The sequence below is a fragment of the Bombus impatiens genome, unplaced genomic scaffold (genome assembly GCF_000188095.3).
Source record: "Bombus impatiens unplaced genomic scaffold, BIMP_2.2 scf_0049, whole genome shotgun sequence".
In the NCBI taxonomy this organism is placed as follows: domain Eukaryota; kingdom Metazoa; phylum Arthropoda; class Insecta; order Hymenoptera; family Apidae; genus Bombus; species Bombus impatiens.
Window position 1 is genome coordinate 415,525 of NT_176468.1, and position 13,837 is coordinate 429,361.

The 13,837-nt window shown below is 37.2% G+C and overlaps 1 protein-coding gene across 5 annotated transcripts in view; it reads left to right on the forward strand.

The window, feature by feature from the left end:
• LOC100745643 (Down syndrome cell adhesion molecule-like protein Dscam2) overlaps positions 1–13,837 on the forward strand; it is a 312,676-nt gene that overhangs the window by 208,292 nt on the left and 90,547 nt on the right. The gene's annotated exons all lie outside the window — the stretch shown is intronic.

Genomic DNA, 13,837 nt, shown 5'->3' on the forward strand with positions numbered 1-13,837 from the left:
TACCGGCCGCCTCGAGAATGATTCAGGAACGCGAACAACCAGCCACCATCCCACGCAAGTTCATTGTCAGCCGCCTGGTTTGAAGATTCAGTGGAGAAGAGAAAGAGAGAAAGAGTAAAAGAAAGAGAGAGAGGGAGGGAGGAAAAGAAGGGAGATGATCGGACGCGCGCAAATACCAGGCCAGCCTCTCGCAGAGTATAAAGAGGGAAGTCCAATAAAAAACTTATTAAAGGGGCCGTTGGAAGTCCCAGTAAATATTTGACTGGTCTTTTAGATCTCCGTGCACCGTTATGAGGAAACTAACCCTCGTGCGGACGACCTCCGCCTTTCGGCCGCTACTTTCCGCTAGATTTCAGGCTTTCGCTCTTACGCGAGGCGATTGTGGCCTAAACATTCGGAAATTTGATTCTTTCCATCGGGTATAGTTTTATGTTTCCTTTTATTTCATTTTATTTTTTATTTTCTTTTTTGTTTGTTTGAGAGTTGGAAATTTTAGGTTTTATTTTTTTTTAATATTTTCCCTACGCCCTGGCTCAGTTGAAATATCTCGAATGTTTATCTCTTTTTCTAAGCACACACGGTGGCGTTTAAATAAATACTGCACACGCTGGGAACAATCTTTCCATTTTTTCGCAAGTGTCGTGCAGATATCGTTTATCCTCCCCTCCATTTCGTTGGGTATCGCGCTGACATTTAGTAAAGAACAGAGTCTTTCGGCAAGTTTTAAAATTTTCTTGAAATAAACATGGTTGGAAATTCAATGTTCGATCAAGTCGCGATTATGAAATGGATTTTATTGAAAAAAAAAAGAAAAGAAAAGAAGCGTTCGGTGCAGTGGTTTGTAGCGGAAAAAGATTACACAGCAATGTAATGGAATATCTTCTTGACACGGAACGATCAAAATTACAGGGCTGTTTGAATCGTCTTTTCTTAAATCACTCTTCAAAGAAAGAAAGACATTTACATGTTGGAAATTAATGTGATACGTATCTTTGCAACAAACGCCAATTTCCAAAAGATTCGATTCTGGTGTACTGATTTTTGTTCTTCCATCGATTTTGGGGAGGATTGTTGTTTACATTTACATTACTGACATGCAGGCTGATGATACCATCGATTAAGGTCAAAGTCGAACAATGACTATTTCCATTTTAGTCCACTGCATGCCATGTTCACACGTTCCACAGTGCGGCACTTGAACAAGGATTCCCGACAGGAATGAAAAAACACGTATAATGTGCAATTTTCCTGAAGCTTGATGTCGACGATATCGTGAGAAGCTAGTGAGAAGATGATTTGGAAGGGAAAGGATGGTTAGATTGGGTGATCTTCATGTTCGTAAAATGAGAATAATTGTAGAAGTAAGAATATTTTCTTAGGATTGTGATTATGGTTTCTGTAGAAGAGGTTGGATAGATTAATGACACGAATAATTTAAGGAAGAAAATAATTAGAGTAGATTTTGTTCTTTGTTCTTCTGACGTATATAAATGTAACTTGTACAATCAAAAAATACAAAAAAAGCACATGGTCGCCGACATAACGTTTTATACATATTTAAAGAATTACTTTAGTGTCCAATCTATACAAAGTTCTCAATCTTCAAATATAAAATCCATCTCCGCATATCAATCAATCGAAAAGAAAGAAACGAAACGAAACAAAAAAGACTTATTAACCCATAACCATAGCCCGTAATCTATAGATGAAATCCATCGGTAACTTCCAATTTAGTCATCGACGGATTTCGTTGGCGCAAGGTAGAACGATTTCAACGACGAATCGAATTCGTTCTCTCTCTCTCTCTCTCTCTCTCTCTCTCTCTCTCTCTCTCTCCACCCTTTTCCGAACCGTCGAACAATCGCTATTCCATCATCGGTTTCGACTCTGAATTGGCCGAAAGATATCGCTATTGTTTAGAGACGTATTGTCTCGACGGGGGTCTCCGTATCGTTGCACTCGTAGTTTTCGAGTGGCATTGTGGAATAAACGCGTACCATTGTCCCGCGGTTTATCGACGCGCGGGTTCAGCCTCGTTAGCTTCCCAGCTTCGATTTATACTTACGCGTGCTGCCACCGAACATTCGCAAATATCGTCCTGCGTCCCGTTCTTTTCATGCGTGCTCCACCAATGTGTTGTGTATCGTGAGATTCGTTCCTGTAGGTACGTGCGACAACGATATTTGTGAGATCGGAGGAGGTTGGATTATTCGGTTGGTTCGCGAAAGGGTATTGAGAAAGGATTGGTAACGGGGGAGGTCAGGGGTTAATGATTTATATTTTTGTTCCTTGGTATTGTTTGAAGCTAAAGGTATTGTTGGAACGTTGCTGATATTAACAAATAGTTAGAAGCAGAAAGGAAGCAGATTTTTATGCAGTTGAATTAAGTTGATGGGTTATTTCATTTCTGTTTACTGTTGTTTGTTTATGTGGTTGAATGGAATGCATCGAGAAGCGTTCTTTTGTACATTAGTAGTTAAATCTTAGGAACCTGTTACTGCACTGACCACTCCAAAATCGTACGTAACCTTGGAAAATCGCAAATAAATTCTCTCCTGAATACCTGTAGACCGTTACCTTCGCGGATATCTTTAGGAATGCAGAACTAAATCCACCGAAAGTACGAAAAATCAATTAATTAATCCTCAATGATAGTCGTGAGCCTCTATCGAATTTCTTATGAAGCCAGCAGCAAGACTCGAGTAACCGAAAACCTCGCGTTTCAATCCACTCGCTTCTCTGCCTCTAAGAAACCAATTTACAAAAAAAGCACAGCTAACCCAGCCGATAAAATTGCAACTCCTCTACAGAAGCCTCGCCGTAGCTGGAAACATCCCCCGGTTGGTCGGAAACGTAACGTGGAACGTAGTGTCCAAACATTCGCGACGCTCGCAAAAAGAGAATCTCTCCGATACGGTATCGACAGCCGGTGACAGTTTAAGCTCGAGTTCACCGCGTTCGGAGATCGATGCAGCCTCCCACTTTACCACCCCTGTCCCACCCCTTCGTGAGTCGCCAGGATTCCTCTGGTCCAATCGAAAAAAAGTAACGATCCATCGGTCCAGGGGCGCTTCGTTTCTCTGTTACGCGACTGCCTTTGGCCTGGATGAATGGAAAGGGAGCTTGGAGAAGAAGGAAAGCAAGAGAAGATACACAGGGTGTCCTAATAATCGTCGTACAAACAGGAAAAAAGGTTACTTTATACGGGAAAATAAGTAGAAAACGTAGAATAGAATATTTTCGTACAACGTCTCATTTTTCAGATGATCGAGTTTGGAAACTTTGCAAGTATACGATTGCTCGCGAGAGTATTTGAATATTTATGCTTATATTATGGTAGGTAATGGTGGAAACCATTTGCAGATATGTTATGTGTCTTATACGACGTCTGCTAAGTCGGAATTCACATTTACTACACGTGTTCCAATACTCTATTAATTTTGGACTAGATTTGAATTAGAAAACATTAATCGTACAGTACATAATTTTCTCAAAATATCGTATACTTCATTAAAATAATTTCCATATCATCCAATATTCCTTTTCAATGATTATTTCGTTTCATTGAGTCTTGCGTAGGAGTGATCGCTTTTACAATTCAAAAAACCTCAGAACGTGCTAATGCTTTTGCAAGATTTAAGAATTACAAGAAGAATTATGGGTTTCACTAGTCAAGAAATCCAAGAACAGAGTGATCGTGATCTCTTCGTTTATAGGTCTCTTCAAAATAATGTATACGTCGAAACGTTTGCTTAAATAGAATAAGAAGTATCTTTAATCTTCCTCAAATGCTAACATTACATTCCCGGAAACCTTTATCTTTTTCAAACTTGCTTTCGCTAAATTGAAGTGCAGCCAACATTTTTATTCCGTATACTGAACCTATTTCCTCATGAAGTATCATTCCTCGCCCGGTTGCACCACGATTACAGAGACACTCTGTATAGATAGGGGCGGTAGAGGGTTGCCGGAGGGCGATGAGGAGCCTGGAGGGCGAGGACCCAGTCAGGCGGTCTCGAGTGTCTTGTCAATATGTATAGTGTCATCGATGTCTCTTCACTGGACGACTATCCTTCCTATGCATCGCGTAACAAAGATATATGTGTAATGTGCACGTGCATGTTGAGTATATGCATATAGATGTGCAGTTTGGCGTGTGGGAGTGTGCACAGGGGATGAGAACGACGGGTGGAAATTATCTGCCTATCTGGTGGCAAGGATGCCTATTGTGGCTGCGGGGAACTTGGTACGAGGCCAACGACACGACGTGCATTTTTCCGCGGCCTCGAAATCCTGCATCCTTGTTATGCAAGTTGGCTTTTCTGTCTTTGAAATTTTGGGTATGGTGGTATCGCGATCGAGGAGACAGACTATGATAATTATATCTTTGATGGAGAGTAGAACTTGAGAATGAACGATATTCGTCATCCAGCGATAAGATTTTCAGGATTACGAGTATTAAGAGAGCGGAGCTTCCTCGTTTTGCGGGTTTGGGGTTTCTTCTGGTTTGGTGGCATCGGTGGCAGCTTCGGGGGTTGAAGCAACAGAGAGGGGTTGGTAATTATGTCTTTGATGGAAAGCGAGGATTGGAAACGAAGGATATTTGTCGTGCAGCAATCGGATTTTTAAAATTGTTGGTATAAAGATTTTTAGATTTTTAGCTCGATATCTGAAGTGGGATTTTTGCACTGTCGGTCTCTCCGGTCTATCTATGACGTTACTGACTTTATGAACTTTTTCGGAATTCTTGGTCTTCAAGGTTTTAAGATTTTGAGTTTTGAGTTTCACGGATATTTGGACTAGCTTTGAAATCTTTAAAATGTTTTTCAGCGTGTTCGTACAGCGAGAAAAGACAGAAGGATTGGTAAAAATATTCAAATGAGACTTTTTGATAGGCAGTTAATTTTTTTTACTACTTTCAGTCAAGGATATTTTTATTCACATTTCGCTAAAACAAACTAGCCTGCTAATTTATTCCAACATGGAGAAAGCTAGAAATTTTGTCAACAAGTTTGAAAACGTTATTGGACGTATAAAAGATGAAACAGCAACGTTTCTCGAACATTGATTGCGGTCGAGCATCGACAAGGAGGAGTTCCTCTATTTTTCAACGACACTGGCCAGCGAATGGAGAGTCACGTAAAGGGAATCGTAGAGACTTATGGCTCGATATTAATTTGGTGAATTATCGAGGTCACGGGGTGAATTGTATCGGCTACCCTTTTCACCCCGATTTACCCTTTCCTCCCTTGTAGTACGATGCCGAATTTATGGAAGCAATTTTCGGGTGGGAGGACGAGAAATTAATACGAAAAACCGGCGTGGCCAGCGATCGTAAACAACCGACACAAATTTAGCGCGGTTATTTAAACGAGGCCGATTAAAATGTTGCTGTTATCGGTAATTATAACGATCAGCACGTGCAACTAATTAACGTGCCATTAGCCACCACCACCGCCACCTCACTCTCCCCGTTTTGTGTATTACGGGATCTGCATATCTGTCCATGCTATCGACCTTATTGTTGAGAGATATACTCAGTGGACATTAAACTATTTAATGAAAGTAATTAAATATTTCAAATTTTCTGCTGATATAAGATAAAGGTTTTTTTTACAAGCCAAAATTATCTTTGGGTTTCCGCTATTAGAGGAGATTTTGAAGCTTCGTCTTTGTTATTCAAATCATACTATCAAGCGATTTACTGCATGAATACTGTGTTGCTTACTGTGTCTGTTATTAGTTATTAGAGAAGAAATTTGATGCTTCTTTTATATTTTTCAGACTATAGTGTGGGAGATATACCGGGTGAATATTATGTTACTTACTGAAAATAATTGTTCCAAATTTTACTCTGAAATTAGAAATGTTAACTAATTGGAGTCGTTATTTAAAAAGGCTTTGAAGCTTCTTTTGTATTATTCAGATCATATTGTTAAAGGACACAAGGGTGAATATTATGTTATTTATTAAAAATAATTGTTTAGAGTTTTACTCTGAAGTCAGATAGAGGTGGTGCTATCCTCGGGTGTCTGTTGTTAGTTATTAGAGAACACTTTGATGCTTCTTTTATATTTTTCAGACTATATTGTGGAGAGATATACCGGGTGAATATTATGTTACTTACTGAAAATAATTGTTCCAAATTTTACTCTGAAATTAGAAATGTTAACTAATTGGAGTCGTTATTTAAAAATGCTTTCAAGGTTCTTTTGTATTATTCAGATCATTTTGTTAAAGCACACAAGGGTGAATATTATGTTATTTATTGAAAATAATTGTTTAGAGTTTTACTCTGACATCAAATAGAGATATCTGCTATTTTTGGATGTTTGTTATTAGAAAAGACTTTGATGCTTCTTCCATAACATAAAAATTATTTAAAAACTTGCAACTCCAACTGAAACCTAAGGTATACAAAAAAGGTGATAATATAAAGACATAAATCACCATTTATTTTTAATAATAGTATACTTATGTGATAAATAACTTCTGAATATAATTCAAACGGTAAATCTAAAACTTTCAAATGCATGTTCATTTCCACGTTATAAACTAATATCAGTAATTTCCATGTTTCTTTTTATTATAAGACAGAAATGGATCGGAGGATCATCAGAGAAAAGAAATAGAGTATTCGTTCATTTTCAAGTTATTTAAAGTTATCATCAATAAGTACCCTGATAGTTACCTAGCAACTAATACCTGATAACTGTGCACGTGTTACTGGAATCTCGTGAATTTGGTCCCGTTTATTAGGAACGCGACGATGAGCCTAGAAATGAATGTAACCAGGCCGTTTAATGTTGAAATTTCAGCTAGAAAGCGGAATAGGTAATTTTGAACGCATCGGTGACGTTCAGAAGTTGATTAAGGTCGAAGCAAATGAAATTTTTCTGCCGATTGATTATTGCTGGAATGTTTGCTCTATAACGTTCCATGTTGCTACTGTTTGTGATTGCTTGGTGCAGTAGGTTTACAGTTTGCTCCTGTTGAAACTGTTGAAAGTGCTAGGGAATTGATTTTGATTTGGATTTTTTCATTCTTTATTGAGATCATTCGTGGGTGGTATCTTCTTGAGAAATTGTTGTGCTCTACACTAAAACAAAGATACGCGCATTTGTGTGTTAATATTGGAATTTGCATTTTTTTATTTGTAATAATCTTTTGCTGTAATTTTTTTATCACATCTTGGTGTAAAGTAGCATGTATTAAACTGATGTAAAAGGTATAGTATGTAATTTATTTTGGCATTATTTAATATAAAGAAATGCTTTCAAGGTTCTTTTGTATTATTCAGATCATTTTGTTAAAGCACACAAGGGTGAATATTATGTTATTTATTGAAAATAATTGTTTAGAGTTTTACTCTGACATCAAATAGAGATATCTGCTATTTTTGGATGTTTGTTATTAGAAAAGACTTTGATGCTTCTTCCATAACATAAAAATTATTTAAAAACTTGCAACTCCAACTGAAACCTAAGGTATACAAAAAAGGTGATAATATAAAGACATAAATCACCATTTATTTTTAATAATAGTATACTTATGTGATAAATAACTTCTGAATATAATTCAAACGGTAAATCTAAAACTTTCAAATGCATGTTCATTTCCACGTTATAAACTAATATCAGTAATTTCCATGTTTCTTTTTATTATAAGACAGAAATGGATCGGAGGATCATCAGAGAAAAGAAATAGAGTATTCGTTCATTTTCAAGTTATTTAAAGTTATCATCAATAAGTACCCTGATAGTTACCTAGCAACTAATACCTGATAACTGTGCACGTGTTACTGGAATCTCGTGAATTTGGTCCCGTTTATTAGGAACGCGACGATGAGCCTAGAAATGAATGTAACCAGGCCGTTTAATGTTGAAATTTCAGCTAGAAAGCGGAATAGGTAATTTTGAACGCATCGGTGACGTTCAGAAGTTGATTAAGGTCGAAGCAAATGAAATTTTTCTGCCGATTGATTATTGCTGGAATGTTTGCTCTATAACGTTCCATGTTGCTACTGTTTGTGATTGCTTGGTGCAGTAGGTTTACAGTTTGCTCCTGTTGAAACTGTTGAAAGTGCTAGGGAATTGATTTTGATTTGGATTTTTTCATTCTTTATTGAGATCATTCGTGGGTGGTATCTTCTTGAGAAATTGTTGTGCTCTACACTAAAACAAAGATACGCGCATTTGTGTGTTAATATTGGAATTTGCATTTTTTTATTTGTAATAATCTTTTGCTGTAATTTTTTTATCACATCTTGGTGTAAAGTAGCATGTATTAAACTGATGTAAAAGGTATAGTATGTAATTTATTTTGGCATTATTTAATATAAAGAAAATTACGTGCTCATATAATGAGATAAATTTGACAGTGGATTATTGCGAATTTCATAATACACAAAGAAATAATCATTAAAGTTTACTTCATTAAAGGAAATAAAATAATGTTCATGGAGAAAGAGGAAGAGAGAGAATCAACCAAATATTCCTAAATTATTATTCCCAGAAATTACGAATTTCATACTCGTAATACAGCATATCTTTGCTTGATTAATTAATTCATATACGTTGCATTTCAATTTTAAATTTATAAATATCGCCAGCTGCCGTGATACTGATCACCTTAACCAACATTATACAAAGAGAATAAAAGAAAAGCAATAATCGAAATTAAATTCAAAAAACCAAGAAGTACGAACTTGAACCATGCTACTTCTTAAATCTTTTTCTAGCTAAATTAAAGGATCGAAATTCAGCGACAAAGAAAAGATAGAACACAGCCATGAGTTCGTGAAACGTTAATGACTAATCATCTCCATAGGTAAATTTTAAAATTCGCATCCTATTCGCACAGTCCATTTTAAACTTAATTCAAACGAAATTAAATCGTGTCGAAAAGGACAACATTACGGTTCTATGGAGGAAAAATGAGTTATTATTCTGCGGTATCACACTGATCCTTTTTCTTCTTTTAAGGATTAATCCTAATTCGAATCAAGTCAGACCAGGAAAAGAAAGAAGTTAAAAGCGAAAGAAAATAGGAACAAAGAAGCGACTATAATTCCCAGGAATGTCAATTATTCCAATAAATAAAAGGTTCGTAGTTTCCACCTCGCTCATTTCTTTAAATCCAAATTAAACGACATCAAACTAAATCATAAAAGCAAAATGAGAGAAAAAGAAAGCAAGAAATTATTTCAGTTGCATGAAACGTTAATAAATAATTATTACCAGAAATATGCGAATGTGGCATAAAACGCGCAAAGAATTCACCGAGACAAGAATACATTCCGCATGAGACACGAACAGACTATGAACATTCAACGTGATCATTATAATCCAATGTAATCGCGAATATTTATGATGGCTGAGGATAGCATAGTTGGAAGTAGGAATGAAAAAAAAAAGCAAGTCGCGAGCAGAAGTCAGAGAACAGCGCGTACGGCGAGGGTCTCCTCGAATATTGTTTGAATTTCCCTCGGTTGAGCTTCGATTAATTAAGTGCTCGACCCTTTTCGTCGCCCACGTATTGCTTGGGGGCACACTTACATTCAACCCCTTCCTTCTGAAAAGTGTTTTGTTTGTGGCAGCCGGAAGCCGCGTCGCGTAAATTGAGGACACTTTGGCTGCCTCCTCGCGTCTTCCCCTCCTTTTTGTTTCGTTTTCCACATTGTTAAGAATAAAATCAGTTAAGTGATCAAAATAATTCTCGAATTCACATAAAAATTTCATAAATTACGATGCATAGTAACGAGGCATTTCTTGGGGTGTTGAATTATTCTTTGTGGAACATATGAATGAAATCTATGGATTAACGCGATTCGAAACGGAACAATGAAAGTAATTTAGATGTTCGTGTCTTGAAGCAGTACGTTTTGTACGTTTTATATCGAACATCGAAGGAAATAATCTAAATGTTCAAATTTTCAAACGTCATATACTTGCCTTTTTCCATCGAACATCGATATAAATAATTTAAATGTTAGTTTAAATTATCTTTTCTTGTTTCGAATGCCACTGGAAATAATTTAGATGTCCAGGTCTTCGGACCATACAAACTTTTCCTTTGATATCGAACATCAATGGACATGATTTATATCTCCAAGTTTTGAAAGTATATAAACATTTCTTTTTATATCGAACAACAATGGAAATCATTTTGATCCTCATCTAACTTACCTTTCTCCTCCTGAATGTCCGTGGAAATAATTTAGACGTACAAATCTTGAGAGCAACCAGTCTTGAAACCTTTTCCATTTATATCGAACATCATGCAAAATATATTCAGATGTTCGTCTAAATTACTTTTTTCGTTTCGAATATCGATGGAAAGAACTTAGATATCGAATTGAAGCGAGATACACTGTATCTTCACGAGGTCTCATTTCCACGTACGATCCTCGTTAACACATTTCTTCTGCTCTTTTTTTTAATGCGAAACCCTCTGTTTCCTCGTTAGATCGGAATGGTGCGTGTCGATCAATCAATCCTCTTCGTTATCGACTTACTCGAATCGCAAAACTCAACCAGGCGAACTTGAAAACCAATAATTAGGGACGCGACTGTAATTAAGAATTATTGCCTATCGATTATTTGCCCCGGAATTTCCTGGTCCGTTATCGCGTGTCGTCTTCTTCTTCTTCCGACCCTTCGGCATTTTCTGTTTCGTTGACCCGTCTGCGAAATTCCAACGAATGCTGTGCTACTTTTAATTAGACCTACCCCTCCCTCGGCTACATCGTGTATTTCCGCGAATAATTAGGCGTTTCGCGGAAGAGTATAATGAGCAAGTAAAGTTTCGAAATGTTCGAGTATCGAAGATTTAAGTATCGAATTGTTGAACGAAGAATTCTTAGAATTAGAATCTTCTAGCTGGATTTTCTCCTAACAATTGCTAAGTTTAGTATTTTAGAAATTAATTGTATGTAAATGGTAAAGAAGCATACCATTTATTTGTTTGTTCGTTTATGGATTGTTTAATTGTTTACTTTATTATAATACAAAGAGAAAATGGTTGACAAATTGTCAGTAAATAACTGTGCAGGACAAAGGTCTAATTTGATAAAGCGTCGAATTGTTGAAGGAAAAAGTTTTAAATATAGTTCATAGATATTAAAGAACGTAGATAAATTAGTTTTACAATTCGCTTAATTAATTAATTAACTATGAGAAATAGTTACGATTATCTTACAGTCGTGCAAAGTTATGTTGAAAATTTTAATAATAAAAGGCAGAGTACCATGAAAAAAATCAATCTCAAGAAGTCAATCAAAAATCTGAGAATAGAATTTCAAGAAAATTAAGAAGATTGATATTTCTATTAAAATTACTGCAATTACTGAAACTTAGTACAATTGAAATATTATTTGATTAGAGTTGCTCATTTTATTCTAATTTCTTTATTAACCACAGTTCCCGATCTTCAAAATAAATTAAACTGTCTGGGACAGCAAAGTGCCACGTTGATACAGTTTGAACCGAAGTCGCTAATAATTCTCCTCAAGCGATTGATGTTACTGTAAACGATAACCTAGGAAGGAAAATACTTGTTTGAGAGATATAAGATAAAAATCAGGACTAGTTACGCGGATACAAGCTTGAAAACGGTGGAAAAGGCTGAAACTGAAGACGCAACTCCCTCGAGGAGTTAAGGTAGTGAAGATAAAACAGACATTTCCGATATTTTCCTTTAAATCCTCCTGGGGGAGCGTTTCAAGAATCATTCGTTCCCGTTTCACGGACAGAATTGACCTGTAAGGTGAACAGAGTTCTGACGTGGACACTTTTGCTCGCGTGAAAGTGCCTGTCCCGAGGTTTTCTCCGTCACGTTGTCAGAATCCTTCGTGTATCGGTGGATTTAAAGGACTCACCTTCAGAGCAACTATTACATTCTTTGTTGCACGAAAAAGTTTCCAGCGGACAATTCTATTTGTAGGATTGTTGGATACTCTGATAAGATAGTATCTTGGGAGAAAACATTAGAGCGAAAAGTTGCAATCAGTTGCGAATGCTTTTTCGTCTGGAGTAATTGCTTCGATTTAATATGTTCGCAACAGGTGATGGTCAGGACTTTATACTTGTTTTACAAATTACATACAAAAAACATTTTACAAATGTTTTCTTTTTCTTTATTTGTTATTGTAGCAATGCCCATAATGGAAAAGGAGCTTTTTACAATGAAATTATATTACAGGTATATGTTTATGTATATATATATTAGTCGCGTGAGTTAATTTGATGCATTTTCGAACAAAACTGAAATTCCGATTTTTCATTTGTCATGTAATATACAGGGTAGTTTGTAACTGGTGATAGAAGCGGAAAGGGGGTGATTCTACGCGAAAAAAGACGTCGAAAATGTAGAATAAAAATTTTTTTAACTTTTTTTTTCTATTTTTCCATCGAGACAACGATCTACAGTGAGATCCGTTATAACGTACTACACGCGTACCGAGCGAAAATTCAAAGTCGATTTTCTCGAAAACAAAGCCTCAAACGAAACATTTTTATTCTATATTTTCGATTTCTTTTTTCGCGTAGAATCACCTCCTTTCCGCTTGTGCAACCAGTTACCAACCACCCTGTATTTATGATATAACAATACATTTCCAACGAATTGAACACAAAATTGTTCTTTAAAATTCCCTTTTTAAGAACGAGCTTACGTTACGATCTAATATATTTGAGAATTTAATTGGTTAGAAAAAGGCAATTCTTTTAATAATTTTAAAGCTACCTCGATTCTTCCAACGATTCAAGGGATTAACAAATTCATTATATTCTACGAAGGGCACGTTTCGCCTTTTCGCGAATTCTTCGCCTTTGCAATTCTTCGGTCGCTCTGAAACAAATGTTCCTCCAATAGCACGCAGCCTTCTATCGCTTAGAACCTGCGATAGACCTGCATCAAAGCCGAGCTCGGCATTCTTCGCTTATTCCTCATCTTCTCGCGTTTCCTCGCGACACAAACGACACAAAAAAAGAAAAATGAAAGAAAACGGAAAATAAATTTCAATGCTGTCCGAGCGACTCCGAACCTTAGCGCGCTTTCCTTAAATCGCGGAATCGCCGGTTGACGCTTCTAAAAAGCGTGGAGAATCCACCCCCTGTCCCCGTCTTGAGCACCAGCGAAGGTCGGACGTTTCACGACGCATTCACGACAGAAATAAATACGAAGTTGAAAAGGGCTCGGGTTCCTTTCACGGAAGAATATAATTGCCAGAAAAATAAACGATCGCAAAGTCTGTTTGCTCGCGCCTCTTTCATCCCCCTCTCACTCTCTGTCGTTTCATCCCCTCACCCTTAGTTTCCCTCTCACGCGGAATCTCTTCTCGTTGCTTTTTCTCTCTGTGTGTAACAGCTTCTACCCCTACCCCGTCGTTCTCTCTGTTTTTCTTTCTCTTTTTATCCCTTCTTCGTCCCTCTCTCTCTCTCTCTCTCTCTTTCTCTCTCTCTCTCTGAGAAAGAAGGAAAGAGAGAATGCTGCCCCTCTCTTCTGCTTTGGTTACCTTCCAACCCCTCTTCAACACAGCATCCCTCTATTGCGACTTGGTGGAAAAGCTCACTCGACTCGCGGGTCAACGAATTCGCAATTACGATCTTTCACGTCGACGTGACTACCTACTCTCTCGTCGACTTTGGAATCCCCGACGATATTTCTCTCCCGCTCTGTCTAACTCGCCAGAGTTCCACGCCTTTTTTTCCCCCATTTTCTCGCGTTCGTCCACGACGACGCCGATCTTCTTCTGTTGGTTTTTCCCGTCTTCCCTTCCACTGTTGACTTTCCACCAGAGCTTCCTGCCTCTTTCCGTGTTCACGTCTTTCGGCTG